The sequence below is a fragment of the Chelonia mydas genome, chromosome 7 (genome assembly GCF_015237465.2).
Source record: "Chelonia mydas isolate rCheMyd1 chromosome 7, rCheMyd1.pri.v2, whole genome shotgun sequence".
NCBI classification, from domain to species: domain Eukaryota; kingdom Metazoa; phylum Chordata; order Testudines; family Cheloniidae; genus Chelonia; species Chelonia mydas.
This window is the reverse complement of record NC_057853.1, coordinates 100,183,520-100,197,810: the sequence shown is the minus strand read 5'-3', so window position 1 is coordinate 100,197,810 and position 14,291 is coordinate 100,183,520.

Below are 14,291 nucleotides of genomic sequence, written 5' to 3'. Positions count from 1 at the left end.
AGGGGGGAGGGTAGGAAAAAACAAGGGGAAATAGGTTACCTTCCATAATCATAACCATCATAAACACCACCCTATACCGGAAACCAACTGACCACTATTCCTACCTACATGCCTCCAGCTTTCACCCTGACCACACCACACGATCCATTGTCTACAGCCAAGCTCTGCGATACAACCGCATTTGCTCCAACCCCTCAGACAGAGACAAACACCTACAAGATCTCTATCAAGCATTCTTACAACTACAATACCCACCTGCGGAAGTGAAGAAACAGATTGACAGAGCCAGAAGAGTTCCCAGAAGTCACCTACTACAGGACAGGCCTAACAAAGAAAATAACGGAACGCCACTAGCCGTCACCTTCAGCCCCCAACTAAAACCCCTCCAACACATTATTAAGGATCTACAACCTATCCTGAAGGATGACCCAACACTCTCACAAATCTTGGGAGACAGGCCAGTCCTTGCCTACAGACAGCCCCCCAACCTGAAGCAAATATTCACCAGCAACCACATACCACACAACAGAACCACTAACCCAGGAACCTATCCTTGCAACAAAGCCCGTTGCCAACTGTGTCCACATATCTATTCAGGGGACACCATCACAGGGCCTAATAACATCAGCCACACTATCAGAGGCTCGTTCACCTGCACATCCACCAATGTGATATATGCCATCATGTGCCAGCAATGCCCCTCTGCCATGTACATTGGTCAAACTGGATAGTCTCTACGTAAAAGAATAAATGGACATAAATCAGATGTCAAGAATTATAACATTCATAAACCAGTCGGAGAACACTTCAATCTCTCTGGTCACATGATTACAGACATGAAAGTTGCGATATTACAACAGAAAAACTTCAAAACCAGACTCCAGCGAGAGACTGTTGAATTGGAATTCATTTGCAAATTGGATACTGTTAACTTAGGCTTGAATAGAGTGGCTAAGTCATTATGCAAGGTAACCTATTTCCCCTTGTTTTTTCCTACCCCTCCCAGACGTTCTTGTTAAACCCTGGATTTGTGCTGGAAATGGCCCACCTTGATTAGCATGCGCATTATAAGGAGAGTGATCACTTTAGATAAGCTATTACCAGCAGGAGAGTGGGTTTGTGTGTGGGGGGGAAAAAAAAAACGGGGGGTGGGGGAGAAAACCTGGATTTGTGCTGGAAATGGCCCACCTTGATTATCATACACATTGTAAGGAGAGTGATCACTTTAGATAAGCTATTACCAGCAGGAGAAGTGGGGTGGGGGGAGAGAAAACCTTTTGTAGTGGTAAACACCCATTTTTTCATGGTTTGTGTGTATAAAAAGATCTTCTGTACTTTCCACAGTATGCATCCGATGAAGTGAGCTGTAGCTCACGAAAGCTTATGCTCAAATAAATTGGTTAGTCTCTAAGGTGCCACAAGTACTCCTTTTCTTTTTGCGAATACAGACTAACACGGCTGTTACTCTGAAATGCAGAGTAGAGGATATGCTATATAGCAGCTGCTCCCCACTGTGTGCCCTACCTGGTCCACTACTATCTGCCTCTGCTACTTTATGCCTGCATAAGGGGCAGAAGGAACAGGATCATAGGGATAAAAATATCAAATGCCCTTTTAAAAAAATGGCATATCCTAGTATGTGGGCTCTAGAAAATGTGTCGGGACAAAAAAGCTAAAAAGCAAAACAAAAAAACCTTACCAAAACAAATACCACACTACACATGCAATTCATCCCCTAGAGAGACTGAGGCCAGGTCTACACTACACAGTGAGGCCGACGTAGGGCTGTAGTGTAGACATGCTCTGAGAGAAAGAACAAACCACATGTGACAATGTTAATCACATTGTTTAATGTGTTGCTGGAAGATGCTAGGGTGACCAGCCAGTGAGTGTGAAAAATCGGGACAAGGGGTGGGGGATAATAGGCGTCTATATAAGACAAAGCCCCAAATATCGGGACTGACCCTATAAAATCGGGACTCTGATCACCTTAGAAGATGCTCAGGTACTACGGGAATAAAGGTGGTAAAAGAACCTTTATAGAATAGAACAGAAAAGAAATGAAAGCTGTTTCCTACAAAGTTCAAACTGTATGTATCATAATATATACATTGTCCTCTGAGAGCTAGCTAAAGTCAATGTTTCTAAATATTCTCTGGGACAAGTTGAGATTTTCCATTAAAAAAGGAAATAGGCTTAGAGAAAATCGCTTAGAGAAAAAAGCAAACTGGACTAAAAAATTCTTCAAAACAAGAAAAATATTTTCAGAAAAGGAAAAAAATACCTTTGAGTGTACAGTAAACATACTGACAGGTTTCAGAGTAGCAGCCGTGTTAGTCTGTATTCGCAAAAAGAAAAGGCGTACTTGTGGCACTTTAGAGACTTTGTTAGTCTCTAAGTTGCCACAAGTACTCCTTTTCTTTTTTAGTAAATATACTAAGGCCATGATTAAGAGTCATAATAATTAAACATTGCTCACTCATACTTTAAAGAACTCTTTCTTTCCCTGGCTCTTTAAAGACTGTTACGATAGGTGCACTTTAAGAGCCATTGTTTCTTTAATAAATATTTAGATTCCTCTCTCTTCTGATACCATTTCTAAAAGTAAGGCAGCATGACTTAATTGAAAATATATTTATACTGAATTCATTTGCATCTCACATGCTGACTGCTTTTATTCTTTCATTACTTTTCTGAAACTATTTCACTGTCAGTAAACATTCTTGATGAGGAGACTCATAGGTAAATGATCAGGGGGCTGGGGCACATGACTTACGAGGAGAGACTGAGGAAACTGGGCTTATTTAGTCTGGAGAAGAGTAAAGGGGGATTTGATAGCAGCCTTCAACTACCTGAAGGGGGGTTCCAAAGAGGATGGAGCTCGGCTGTTCTCAGTGATGGCAGATGACAGAACAAGGAGTGTGGGAGGTCTAGATTGAATATTAGAAAAAAACTATTTTACTATGAGGGTGTTGGACCATGTTATCTAGGGAGGTGGTGGAATCTCCATCCTTAGAGGTTTTTAAGGCCCGGCTTGACAAAGCCCTGGATGGGATGATTTAGTTGGTGTTGGTCCTGCTTTGAGCAGGGGGTTGGACTAGATGACCTCCTGAGGTCTTTTCCAACCCTAATCTTCTATGATTCTTTGACTCTAAATTAGATTGTAAACGTCATCTGGTCAACAGAGTGTCATGTAACTACTAGATTAAAATGACCCCACAGGAGACTGCCTGCAAACTGTATGTCTTAAGTGCCAGCAACCAGTGTATGCTTTGGTACAGCAATTTACCATAGGGTAACCTGATATAGCGCTGTATAAGGCAACTTTTGATGTGACTGCAGGGTGCTAGAAGACCTCATTTAATGATATTGTTATGTATAAACAAGGGCAACAATTATTGTATTTGATTTTGATGAATTAATTCATTTGGAGCATAGGCAAAAATCATTTGGATTTTTCATATAGCTCTGTGCGTGTGAGTAGTCTGGAGGAATTTGGCCTATGTCACCAATGTCAGAATTTGGCACAGCATCTGAGAGAAGATGATGTGTTTTAAAAAATGCATCTCATCAGTATATATTTACCCACCGGCGAAGTGGAGAACTCCATATGTTCCTTACAGGATGGTTGTTAGAGGAGAAAATTCTGAATTAATCCTGTACTATATGGAACCTAAAATACAAAGGAATTGATCGGTATATATCAGCCATTTGTTTAGTATTTGGGGAGCTACATCATTATACTAGAAACTAAGTTTCTTGATGCTCTGGTTTAAAACCTTAAAGATGGTAACTCCAATGTTCTGAACAATGCTTACTGCAGTTTTAGCACAGGAAAGCTCAAATGCGGTGAGTTTAAGTGAAATTGCAAGATATTTTCTGTGGCTTGCATATATTTATGGAAATGTTTTCTGCTTTATTTGCTACCTGCCATCCTGTGCACTGCAATAGTGCTGTAACTCCATATCTAGAAACTGCAAGGCGGTGTCTGCATGTCTAGGAAAGCACAGGGAAGAAAAGTATTTAGGCAAGTTTTGGCTTTGCTTATCATGCCCTGAATTGTATTTATTTTAAAACAGTCCGTCAGTCTCTTGCTACTCCAGGAGCAACACATCCATCTCTTTTCTATAACTGTTGTGAATGTGCTCCAAATCCTTCAAAGAAGATGCAAGAGGTCAGATGAAATTTTGGCTTGAGGTGTTGTTTTTTTTCCCTGTGATTACAACCATAAAAAAAAAAAAAAAGACAATTTGGTGTCTGAGTGATAAAATGTTTAGTTCAGCCACGTATTGGTTACATTGCACTAGATGAAAACTGTTAACATGTTTGCATTTGAGATAATGTACAATAACATAAAGACAGCAAGAACTCGCTGACACTGTTCAGTATTTACTTAGTGATGACAATGTACTTGATGCTGTACAATAGATGGACTAGGAAGAGACTCCCATCCCAAAGAGATTCGCTCTAAACAATTGAGATGTAGGAAACTGGATGCACTGGGAAATATGTTGCTACTGTATTCTCTCCCTAACTGTGTTGTGATAATAAACTGAAATTATAAAGAAAATTAGGGTAATACATTATCTAGATGAGAGAGATTCACTGAGCTCCCTGTTTACTCACCTCTACCTCTTGAGCTTGTGTTACATCAATATTACATTTAGCTAAGGGAGCAATAGACTGTGTTCTCTCTAAAGCAGTGGTGGCAACCTGCGGCCCGAGAGCTACACATGACCCATCGCGGTAATCCGCTGGCGGGCCGCGAGACAGTGTTTACATTGACCATCCGCAGGCACGGCCACCTGCAGCTCCCAGAGGCCGCAGTTCGCCCTTGCTGGCCAGTGGGAGCTGCGGGAAGTGATAGCCAGCTCATGCCGCTTCCCGCAGCTCCCATTGGCTGAGAATGGTGAGCCGCAGTCACTCGGAGCTGTGGACAGCCGTGCCTGGGGATGGTCAATGTAAACACTGTCTCGCTGTCAGGCCATGGGCACACCAGTGCTCTAAAGCCTGGTATAACTGTTCTGAATGCATCAGGGTGGAGTCTAAAGGCTTGTCTATACTAGGAAATAAGTGAGTTAGAAAATAACTTTAAGGAGTTATGTTAACTAAAATGATGACCATGACTTTGCAGTTTGTGGACAAGGGGACAAGTCCTGTATTGCCAAGTCTTGCAATTTTATCACAACACCAGTGACTGTGATGAAAACATGTTGAAAGGATGCTTACTCATAAATTTCCCTTATTCAAAATGGCCATCATCTCTTAATACTGTCAATGGGCTGAAGCCAGCAAGATGGCTACGATTTTCCTACTATCTACCTGCATGTGGAAGTGAGGCTGCTCTTAATAAATTCGGCTGCCTCCTCCTGCTCTTTTCAATTATATCGAATGCGTGCGTAACATAGAAGTTCCAAAAGTGTTGTTTTGAATTCATAGATTTTAACAGAGGTCATAGAATTTCACCAAGTAATTCCTGCATCAAGATCATAACTTCTGGTCAAGCTAGAGCATCTGTATCAGGAAGGTATCCCAATTTGATATAAAGACTTCAAGTGATGGCGAATCCGCCAATGGTCTGTGGAGAGTTGCTTGGTCACATGATCCTGGCTCTCCTCATTGTTTCCATCTGCTAAATTATATTAAAAGAAGCTAAAAGTACACTAAATATTTCCCTAATGCTACTTTTCCATGGAAGCAATTGCTGTGATTGCCAGAAGGCACAGATGAGAGAGAGGTGGCCCACACAATCAAGAATGGGGAAGAGGGTAGTCCTTTTCATGAAGATATGGTCCACATTGTGCAAAAATCTGAGAATCCTTTGTCTGGAATATATGTTTCTGTATCTATGCATCTCATTCAGAATTGGGCCCAAATCAAGATTCTGAAATTGGGAGATATTCAGGACTAGATCTCATGAGTCAGGATTCAACATCCAAACCTGTGGGTTAGATTCAATCTTCCACATTTGGAAGCTGTCCCATGTGCATTCTTCCCTTACCACACTGGTGTCTCTTGTGTCTCTTCTCCGCACAGGCTCTGAGCCCTCTCCCTGTTAGTGATACCACCTCCCAGCTGTGGTAGGAAACTGCAAAGGGCTTTTGTTTTGTAGCTGGCAGTAAAGGTTCCCTGTTGCCATGTGAGTGGTATTGTGTGACGATTACTATTCTTCAGAAACTGCATAGGATTTGTGTGGCAATAGTCTGACCTAGCAGACCTCAGAAGGTGGTTGGGAGAGGATAGCCAGAAACTCCCCCAGGAGCTCCACGAAAAAGGAGCACGTGGAGGATTGAAATCCCTACCCCCTTTTGCGTCCCTCAAAGGTTTTTATTTATGTATTAATATTGCCCACTATTGTGGTAGGTACTTCATAGAAATACCTTACAATCACAACAATGGATTGGACAGACAAGTTAATTATCACATCCACCCGGAAGGCGTGGGGCAAGAGTTACAGATCCTCAGGTTAAGCATAGATACATGTTGGTTATTCAGATAACCTATTGACTACTGCGCAAGGCTAGGATCTCTGGGGGCTCTAGGGGCAGGCAGCAGAAATGTTACAGAAACAGTTGTTCTCAGGAGACTTTTGATTCAGCTGCCAAATTCAAATTTGAAGCCCAACAGCTATGAATGTTCTGCTGAGGGGCTGGTCATTGAGTTGTAACTTTGACGACACTTAGATCCAGATCCAAACACACATACCTAATCTCTTTGTACCTCTGCCATCTCTGTTTAATGATCTCTATAAACAAATCCAGTATTGTTTTAGCCAGTACTGAGGCAATTAAAATGTAATATTTATTTAGCTTCAAAAATGGATAGGCAACTATATGAATAGATTTTGATTAAATGTTTCATTAATTAATTTGGCATTCTTTTTACATTGTTTGCTAGCAATGTAGCAGTATGGTACAATTAGCTGGGAATTAAACAATCATTGTTTTAAATATCTATTTCACTTCACAGGATTAACCTAACTGTCAAATGTTACAATCTAGATGATGATGTTGTATACACTAAGGTTCCAGGTTTAGTTAAGCACTGGTAGATTATTCCTCCCCCCCCCCCCCCCTTTTGTCCCCAAAGAGATGCAAAATGTGCTAGAGAACTTCATGAACAAAACAAAAATACCTTTCAGGTCCCTCTAATCCATGTTATCTTCTGTTTAAATGAAGGTGAGGAAAGGAAGAAGAGATTAGTGAGATATTTTGATCCCCTTCAGTTTTTGCTTACAGGGTAAACAAGAAGAGATTCCCATCATTGTCATGTTAATTCATTAAGAGCCTGATCCCCAAAGCCCATGCAAGTCTATGAGGGTTTTCCCTTTTTCTTCAATGGTTTTGGATCAGTCAGCAGTTCTTTTCCTCAACTCAGGAAGGTATTGAAGCTAATCTGTGAAGAAAGATAGGATGTTCATTAATTATCTTTTTACCTTCTCTGTTAGAAATGCTGACAGGTGGTAATATTTTAGAAATTCATTGAGTCTTGGGAAAAACACTCAGAAAAGCAGCTAGAAGTTGCTGCAATAATAAACTGGGTAGAAATCTTAGCTCCTAGATAGCTGTTCATTATATTGTGGCTTAGAGGGTACTGTGTACGAGCATGCAATTATTGACATGTACCGTACCTATGCATGCATATACCCAATGTTCAGACACATCGGACAATTACGTTAATGTACGCACACCAGTCACTTCCCTGCATAATTAGGTATGAACTCATAACCGTGTGTCTTATTTTGAAAACCTGGCCTTCTCATGCTTATTTGCTCTTTGTGGTAATTTCCACTGTGCACGTGCTATGAATTAATGCTAAGGCAACATATTGTCATCTATCAGCTACTCTGGTATCATTATTAGATACAGTAAGAGCATTTTCTATATGTTCAAAGAGGCTCTATTTATTTCATGCAGTTTGTAGTGTGGATGCATCAGGTCTCTCTCATTTGGAAGCCCTCTCATAATGGAAGTTTTAAAGCAACTCTTATGAAGAAAAATTGACAGTGTATTTCAGGGAAATGTTTAAAAACTGTCTCCTATTTTTTTAAATTCCTCATTCCTTCCATCTGTGCCAGGGTAACAGTGCTGTTCCTGGGACTATAGAACTGATGGAAAGAAGCTGCTCTGTGTGTGTGTGTGTGTGTGTGTGTGTGTGTGTGTGTGTGTGTGTGTTTTAAGTTAGCTACTTGATTGTGTTTAATCCTACCACTGAGAGAAAAGGAAATTTGTTACTGCAACTGCTGTTACTCTGGTCTCTGGAGGATCATTTCTTTAGAAATGGCTAACTTTTCGGTAGACTGTTTCATGGACATAGTAGTAGTGTGTACAAGAGCAGCAAAGCCTCCTTGTTCTAACAACCTCTTGCATTAACTTTTGTAACAGAATTATATGTTGAAACAGAATGAAAATATACAGAAATTTGTCTGTCGGGTTCTAATTAAAGGTGTATATGTAATGAATATCATCTTTAGACTATACAGAGTGATTATTTTCTCAATAACTGCACACCTAACTAATTTAGGAATCTGTCTCATTTTAGAAAGTGATTTAGGCACTTTGAAACTTAAATCCTACTGACTGTAAATGGAATTTTGGCACATAAGTGCCTAAATCTCTTATAAAATGCAAATCGCTTGGTATTGCAATGCTGAATGCAGAAGTGCCTAAATACCTTTAAAAATCTGGGCCTAAACTCTCTTGCTCTAGAAATTAGTGTCTTGATACATAATAACATCAAACAATTGGGGAAAAAATACTTTCCAATGTTATGTGTGGACTTTAAAAAAAAAAAAAAAACTAGTGAGGATGGGGAGCTAATCATTATGCATGCTATGCTTGCTTGAGATGGGCTGAATTCACAGATCCAAATTTTCCAGCATGGCCTACCTCTAATTTTGTTTTAGGCACAATCTTGCAAGCTCATAAATGCGACTGGATCTTTTGGGATGCGGGGAAGGGTTTGAGCTGCCCAGGGCAATGAACTTGCAAATTCAGGGCTATAAACTGTCTTCATGTGTAGATTTCAGAGTAACAGCCGTGTTAGTCTGTATTCGTAAAAAGAAAAGGAGTACTTGTGGCACCTTAGAGACTAACCAGTTTATTTGAGCATGAGCTTTCGTGAGCTACAGCTCACTTCATCGGGTGCATAGCATATCGTGGAAACTGCAGTTTCCACGATATGCTATGCATCCGATGAAGTGAGCTGTAGCTCACGAAAGCTCATGCTCAAATAAACTGGTTAGTCTCTAAGGTGCCACAAGTACTCCTTTTCTTTTCATGTGTAGAGTTATTCCAGTTCACAACCCACCCTTTATTTAACTACAGCTGGATGACTAGCTTGTAACTACTAATTCACTTGAGGCATTCCACCGATACTCCTATTCCTGAATTATCAGCTAACTGTTCAGAAGTTTCTCAACTGTATTCATTATTTAAAATTATTCACTGAATAATTCTTGGTCCATAGCTCATGCTGTAGCAGTCCACTGTAAGTATTCAGAATTTGAGCTTTTTGGATTAAATATCTATTTCTGTTTGGGAAGTTTCTGTTCCTTGATTGGATGGATGTAACTCATAGAATCCAGTTTCTCATACGTGTGATTTCAAATTTGAAATTCACTTCCCAGATTAACTGTACTTCAATCAACCCAGCTAAGATGCCTGATTTTTCCTGTAAATAGTCATGTGGAGCAATATATATATAGCAATATGTGTGTATATTTATATATATACACACAAATTAATGTTGTTTCCACAATGCTGTTTTTATGTATATTCTGTTGTACCCTGGGTTCTTCCACAATTACCACAACCAGATAACTCCTGCTAGCTGTAATTCAAGTATGGTTGGGTGCATAAAGACTGCAGGTGGATTGGAAATGGTTGAGTTACTGCTAAAACCAGGGGACTTGGACCTCACCTCATGGAAGACTAGAAGGTCAACTATGTGCACTGTCGCATATAAGTGATAGGGCCGCAACAGTTGGGCCCTGCAACTGGCTGGCTGTAGCTTTTGGGGCACATAACGTATGCATAGGCCAAAGCCAGAAATTGTCCCAATATCTACTGTATTTAAAAACAATCCATTTCTTTAATCAACTCCCTTCTCTATTAGTCAAAACAGGTCAAGCTTTAGAGCATACTTAGGAAATCTGTGTGTTGGGTTTTCTTTGTGTGCGCTAGTGTTTACTTTGTTGAATGGGAAAGCAGAGTTCTGTCAGAACCTGTCAACAAAAAACGAACCGGCCGCATTGTGGAGGCAAGCAGGGATACCTCACAGCTATCAAGGGTTTTGTCATACCATCCATGAAGCAACTTTTCCTGCCTTAATGGCAACTGTACAGGCTATTTGGTGAAGATATTGAAAGAAAAGTCAGTTGCAATGGGTTACATTTGCCCCCCACAACTTTCCAATGCCCTGAGAAGGCAAACAGGAGTTTCATTCCCCACCTCCATCCCCCACAGAAGATGATGATGATGAAGAACAAAGAAAGAAAATTTGAGTAGAGTAAAAAAAATTTTTTTTACCTCTGTACATATCTATGCCTTATGTAATACAATACTGAATTTCTCTGTGAAAAGCCCCGCATTCACTAGTTGCTGAACTGCCTTAGTAAGGTTTTGCATTACAGAGGGCTTCAGTGGCCACTGCTGAGCAGCCATTCAGCTGCTCCATGGACTGGGGTAGGTGGGAAAGAATTCCTCCCCCCTTTTGTCCCAGCACCCAGATCAGCTATTTGATTTGGACAGTGGGCAGCAGATCTGTCCTTTGATCTGCAAGGAAGGATTGGTTTAGGGAATTCTGGGAATACCTCAGTCAAGTTAATTTACTTTGGTGTAAATGGGCATGGCTTCACTGAAGTCAAAGGAGTGAAGCTAATTTATACCAGTTGAGGAACTGGCCCTTTATTTTTATAGTTAGGCTTGTTTTTTATTCAGTCTTTGAATTGTGATCACTTTTACATTTATTTTCCTGTCTTGGCCTTGTTCTTCTGGAAGTAGAATTATTCCAGTTCCTCACCTTCTAGAATGTAGCCATCCACTCACTTTTCACAAAGAGACCACTTTATGTCTGACCTATCAATCCTCAGCCTCAAAGGAAACCAGCACAACACTTTCAAAAGATGAGCCTGAGCGGTTAAATTCATAACTTTGCTAGACACTAAAAATCATGGACTGAATAGAGACACCAGATTGATGGTTTATTACAATCTCTCGTTTCCCCCCTCCCGCCTTTTCTTTCCTTCATGTGACTGGAGGGATGTTAATGACGCACTTCATCTTGAATGGTCCTTTGAAATATGTGTTAATTTGTTCCACCTTGTATTTAGCTGTGACACTCAGGGCTTGGCTATACTTACATTTTATAGTGCTCTAACTTGCTGGTTCAGGGGTGTGAAAAATCACCCCCCAGAGCATTTTAAAGTGCTAGTGTAAACAGGCTCCGAGTGCTGGGAGTTGTGCTCTCGGCGCTCGGAGCTAATCCCCTCGTGGAGATGGATTACCAGGAGCGCTGGGAGAGCTCTCTCCCAGCGCTCGCACGCGACCACACTCGCACTTCAAAGCGCTGCCGTGGGAGTGCTCCCACGGGAGCACTTTGAAGTTTCCAGTGTAGCCAGGCCCTCTGATTAAGCTTCCCAGACCTGAAAAAGAGCTCTGTGTAAGCTTGAACGTTTGTCTCTCTCCCCATCAGAAGTTGGTCCAATACAAGATATTACCTCACCCACTTTGTCTCTCTAATATCCTGGGTCCGGCAAGGCTACAACAACACACCATCCACTCAGTTATTCTGAGATAACTAGCGGGTTGGACTAGATGACCTCCTGAGGTCCCTTCCAACCCTGATATTCTATGATTCTGTGATGATTCTATGAAGCCAATGCAAGCAAGTTGCTCATCCTTCTAAAATTGTCCTCCATGATGCTGATGCATTCTTTTGTTTATCGTATTTCCTTCCAGTACGTCATAGCTGAATACTTTGGTTCTGATTTTCTGTTACTTTGCACCTTTGTGCAGCCATTTACTTGTTGGCAATGTAAGTGTAAAACGCCACCAAATTAGTGTAGTAGAATTTTGCAAGCACTTTTCTCCCAGTTCTCACAGTTGTCAATGATTAGCCAAAGTTCAAGGCTGTGGAGAATCAGGCCCTACTTTTTTTTAAGAGTTCAAAATTGTTCTGATCTCATTAAGGGGTCAGCTTAGTGCTCTCCCTGCATCCAAAGGGAAAAGTGTTGTGAACTTTGTAGCAATCGGCCTGGGATGCTGTCAGAGGATAATTCAGTTCTTCCCCCAGAGCCTCACTAGAAACATTGTGGACCATGTCATTGATTCTGATCTTGTGGGTGAAGCAATTGGTGCAAAAACAAAAGGCTCCAAAAATAAAGGCTAACCCAGTTCTTCACATAAAAGGTATGTCTACAGAGCAAATGAAGGAGTGATTGTAGCATGGGTAGACTCTCCCTCTGCAGTGATCCAGCCACAGCGGTATCCTTTACTATCACCAATGTATACTTTTTCTTCATTATCCCCTTCTATGCTGTCTGTTCTTGGGCCTGGTCTACATTATGCGTTTAGGTCAAATTTAGCAGCGTTATCTCGATTTAACCCTGCACCCGTCCACACGACAAAGCCCTTTTTTTTTACTTAAAGTGCTCTTAAAATCGATTTCTTTACTCCACCCCCGACGAGGGGATTAGCACTGAAATCGGCCTTGCTGGGTCGAATTTGGGGTATTGTGGATGCAATTTGATGGTATTGGCCTTTGGGAGTTATCCCAGAGTGCTCAGTTGTGACCACTCTGTACAGCGCTCTCAACTCAGATGCTCTGGCCAGGTATACAGGAAAAGGCCTGTGAACTTTTGAATCTCATTTCCTGTTTGGCCAGCGTGGCGAGCTCACCTGCACAGGTCACCATGCAGAGCTCATCATCACAGGAGACCATGCGGTCCCAGAATCACCGAAGAGCTCCAGTATGGACAGAACGGGAGGTATGGGATCTGATTGCTGTATGGGGAGACGAATCCATGCTGGCAGAACTCCGTTCAAAAAGACGAAATGCCAAAATATTTGGAAAAAATCTCCAATGGCATGAAGGACAGAGGCTATAACAGGGATCCGCAGCAGTGCTGCATGAAAATTAAGGAGCTCAGGCAAGCCTACCAAAAAACCAGAGAGGCAAACGACCGCTCTGGTTCAGAGCCCCAGACATGCCGCTTCTATGATGAGCTGCATGCCATTCTAGGGGGTTCAGCCACTACTACCCCAGCCCTGTGTTTTGACTCTGTCCAAGGAGTGGGAGGCAACAGGGAAGCGGGTTTTGGGAGTGAGGAAGATGATGATGATGAAGAGGAGGTTGTAGATAGCTCACAGCAAGGAAGCGGAGAAACTGGTTTCCCCAACAGCCAGGATCTGTTTATCACCCTGGGACTGGAGCCAGTACCCCCCGAACCCACCCAAGGCAGGCTCCCGGACCCTGAAGGCAGAGAAGGGACCTCTGGTGAGTGTACCTTTGTAAATATTATACATGGTTAAAAAGCAACCATATTTAATGATTGATTTCCCCTGGCATTCGCGGCCAGTGCAGCTACTGGAAAAGTCTGTTAACGTGTCTGGGGATGGAGCGGAAATCCTCCAGGGACATCTCCATAAAGCTCTCCTGGATGTACTTCCAAAGCCTTTGCAAAAGGTTTCTGGGGAGGGCAGCCTTATTCTGTCCTCCATGGTAGGACACTTTACCATGCCAGGCCAGTAGCACGTAGTCGGGAATCATTGCGGAACAAAGCTTTGCAGTGTATGGTCCTGGTGTTTGCTGGCATCCAAACAACATCTGTTCTTTATTTCTCTTTGTTACCCTCAGGAGAGTGATCTCATTCATGGTCACCTGGTTGAAATAGGGTGGTTTTAGTAAGCGGACATTCAGAGCCCTGCTGGGCTGTTTGCCTGTGCCTGAACAGAAATCTTCCCTGCTGTTAGCCATGCGGTGCAGGGAGGGGTGAAGCCATCATCCCAGAGAATTGGGTGTTGTGGGGGGAGCGGGAGGGTTAGTTGGGTTTCTGCTGCACATGAACACGCAAACCGCAGCCCCTCCTTTTAAATTGCCAACCCATTTTTAATGACCAACCCAATGGCTACTTTGTATGGGAAATGAGGGCGCTGCTGTTTGAAACCATTCCCACATGTTATGAAGGTTAAAGAAGCCAAAAGACTGTGGCTTACCATGGCTGCCTGCAAGCCAAATTCTGCTGCCCAGCCCTGCGTGTGTGATCTCTCACACCAAACCGGCATACCCTC